This window comes from Trachemys scripta, chromosome 24 (assembly GCF_013100865.1).
Source record: "Trachemys scripta elegans isolate TJP31775 chromosome 24, CAS_Tse_1.0, whole genome shotgun sequence".
NCBI classification, from domain to species: domain Eukaryota; kingdom Metazoa; phylum Chordata; order Testudines; family Emydidae; genus Trachemys; species Trachemys scripta.
In genome coordinates this window covers 9278112-9281831 of record NC_048321.1, presented here as the reverse complement: position 1 = coordinate 9281831, position 3720 = coordinate 9278112, and the positions used below count along the sequence as shown (strand labels likewise).

General features: G+C 53.4%; 1 protein-coding gene across 1 annotated transcript in view; it reads right to left on the bottom strand.

The window, feature by feature from the left end:
* Positions 1–584: 584 nt before the first annotated feature.
* PAQR6 (progestin and adipoQ receptor family member 6) overlaps positions 585–3720 on the bottom strand; it is a 24531-nt gene continuing 21395 nt past the window's right edge. The window contains exon 9 of the mRNA XM_034756458.1: positions 585–3317. The gene's annotated coding sequence lies outside the window, so the exon portion shown is untranslated. The remainder of the gene's footprint in view (positions 3318–3720) is intronic.

Here is a 3720-nt window from a genome sequence, read left to right as displayed (position 1 = left end):
TACGTTACGCCCAGAAAGCACATTGAGTATAAATATAAGTTAAGTCAATGGGAGTGGGTATTTCCTAGATGCTGGCTCAAATCTTTCCCTTCCAAAGACGGGTTTCGATTCGGGGGTCCTTCCCCAAATCAATAGGCCAGGACTAACACCCCCACCATCACTACCTACAATAAATAGGGAGACAAATACAGAATGCACTGGGATCTAGTGAGTTCTCACTTTCAGCACGTTAGAAAATAGCAAGGAAGTTAATTGCTTTAGGAAACACAGACTCAACCCTGCAAAATGCAGGCGGACGGAGAAGACGACAGCTCCGGGTTGTCTAATACCCAGCCCTTATAAAGTGCTTTCCATCCATTGGTCTCAAAGCCCTTTATAAAATAGGCTGACAGCTATTATCACCATTTTATCAGTGGGGAAACTGAGGCACAAGCGGGAATGCCTTCTCTTGGGTCACGTGCTGAGCCACAAAGAGCCCAGCTCTCCTGATTCCCCATCCACAGCGTTATCGCCTAGGCCACACTGCCAAGAGCTTCTCCAGGCTGGAGTTTAAAGCAGAACCTCTGGCAAGATCCCGTCGAACGCAGAGAGGAGCCGTTCGCTCTACTCCACAGAAAAACATCCCTCCAGCCCCGATCCCGGGTAGGGGTGAAGAATCCTTAGCTATGGGGGATTCACAGGATCGGGACCTCTACGCAGAGGTATAACTACACCTGGGACTAGGAGCTTCACACATCCATGCACGGCCCCGCGCTTGGGCCATTCCTTCTGTACAGGCACAGAGCAATGCAGCCTCATGCCCACAGCGAGTCAGCAACAGCACCGTCAAGGGACTAGAACAGGAGACTCCTGACCCCAGCCCAGATCTCCTGCTCTGACCACTAGATCTCATTCTCACTGGAACGACAACCTCCTGCCGGACAGACAGACAGACCGACCCACACCCACAGTATTCCAGATCTAACCCCCAGATAACCACGTCCCTGAATTCAGGCAGGGGGGCGGGGATCCATTCTACACATGGGTGAATACCAGGAGCACAGCAGAATCGCAGGCAGCCCCTTGCAGCACACAAGAGCTTTAATGCTGTAAATCTACCCCCTGCTACACCGGCTTCGTGCAGACATTTATCTGCGTTCCAGGTTCTCCCGAGGAACTCAAGATAACCAGAGGGGGACCTGGGTTCTTTAAGAGGCAAAGGTGAATTGTTACAGCAGTAGATAATGCCGGGGCGCCAAACTACAACAGGTGCCCCCATTCTCAGCCGGTGTGCGTCAGCAGATGTCAATGGAGCAATGCTAGTTAACGCCAGCTGAGGACTTAGCCCAGCCTCTGGATAAACGGAGGCCGATCTAGGACAGAAGGCACCAAGGCTTCTCAAAACATAGCCTGGATCGCAGGGGTGGGAAGATGACACACACTGCCTGTCATTGAAACAGACAATCACCCATCGCTCTTAGGAGAACACAGGCCGAGATGCTGCACCGAGGGGCGAACCTGATACAGGACGAGGACTGGGCTACAAGACCAGACAGAGGTCAGATCTAGTGAAAACGGTGTGGCAATGGGTCAGTAACTGCAGGGGAGCCTTGCGAAAATTATTAGTGTGAAAAAAGGCAACCACAAGCCAAGCCAAGGAGGGGAAGGAACAAGACAGTACAGACTAGGTGGCCACCTGAGACCCAGGGTGTCTGCCTCTGTCTTCTGTACTGGGCGTCAGGGCTAAGCCATTTGGGCTGATCCGGTGCAGCAGCTGGGAGCAGCCCAGATCACAAAGAACCCAATGCCCACTGGGAGTCTGGCCAGCCCCGTGGAGCAGTTTCAGTTTGTTTGGAAATTGATCCGTCGGTCGGTGGGTGGAGAAAGACGAGGTCCCTGCTCCGACCCGCTAGGGGCCTGGCGCCGCCCTGCCGCTGGGAGTTCCAGACTAGTCAGCCTTCTAGACAGGCCGGTGTGTGCACATCCCGCACAGGCTGGAGTCAAGGGCAAAGCTCACATTGATTCCAGGAGTGCAGGATCCCTACAAAACACCCCCCCGCCCCCCGCTCGCTGAAGAGCCAAGATCAGTTGCTGGGCCCTTTAGAGGCAGCACAGAGAGAGGCAACGAACCGAATTCAAGACCTATTCGAAGCAGGTGAATCGCCCGTGATTTCGGCACAGAACCCTAATCTAGTGCAGAGAATGGGGGTGTGGGAAACACTGACAGGTGCCTCCCCAAAGGGGGGAACAGAGTCCGGGAGAGTCCCCAAAGAAGCCAAGCCCTCGGGGGTTTGTTCTCTTTGCTTAACAAGGTCTTCCCACCTGCCTTTTTAATTAGCCTTTGATATTAGCGCCTGCAAACAGAAGGACATAAGCACCATGCAAGGGTGTTAAAGCATCTTAAGATTTGATTCTATGTTGCGCCCCTTCCCCTCCTCCTGCCGTCCCTTGCACTAGTGAAAAACCGCCACCGTTCTGATCCGGGAGCGTCTCACACTCATGCGAGGGCCGGGAGAGGTGTGGAAAATGATCAGGCCTCAAATTTGGCTACTGTATTCGCTGCCTCGACTAGCTCCTCCTCAACACCTACTGGGAACCACTTCAAACTACTCCTCTTGCTGGCCTGGCTACGCCACCCTTCTGCCAGCCTAGGGCCGATTCCTAGCATCCTGTCAGCTCTGCACCCCCCAGGAATAACTGTCACCCCGAGCCCAGGCTGGGTCATTCGCTTTTTACCAACTCAAACCTCAACATCTCCCCCCTTTACCTCTCCGGATGATTTGGCCTTGTCGCGAAGGCCCTATAAAAACACACCGTAACCCCTCCAGAGTATCTCAGCTACGTCCCTCCGGACTGATGGCGGTTGAGGACTCTCCAGGACAAGTTCCCCCACTGCTGGGCCGGGCTTGGCAGGGCTGGCTTCATGCAGCGCTCTCGCCACAAAGCTGATGTCTCAGAGCGCACGGATTTCCCCGGGGCAGATTCTGAGCGCTGTTCGCTCCTCCAGGGGCAGGCGGGGATGTCTGCGTTGCAGGGGGAGGTGTGAGTCGCAGCGCAGGGTAGACAGACTCGTGCTAGCTCGGCTCCAGCTAACCTCTGTCCACCCGGGCTGCGTAATCACAGCATCCAGTTTGCCGCGTAGACATCCTCGGGGAGGGATCTGGAGGCAGATTTTGGCCAGGACGTAAAGCTCAGCGAAGAGTCAACGCGACAGGAGAGCGGAAATGAGAAACGTGCCGCAGCGCAAACCCTCTACCAGCATCACCTGTGAGGGGACAATGGACTTCTCCTTGGACGGGTCACTGAGCGAGATCGAGAGAGAGAGTTTATACTCCGAGCTGGAAGGAAATTTAAAAATACACCGTAAACCACGTCTCACACACACACACACACACACACACACACACACACACACACACACACAAAAATACACTGTAAACAACACACACACACACAAATACACTGTAAGCACCCCACCAAAATACATCGTAAACCCCACACACACCACAAAAAATACACCATGAACCACACATGCACACACACACACACAAATAATCGTAACCATCCAACAAAAATATACCGTAAACCACACAACCAGACACACACAAAAATACACTTGAAACCACGCGCACACACACAAATATACCGTAACCCACACACACACCACCCCACAAAAATACACCGTAAACCACACAAACACACACACACAAACACACCATAAACCACATGCACACACCCACC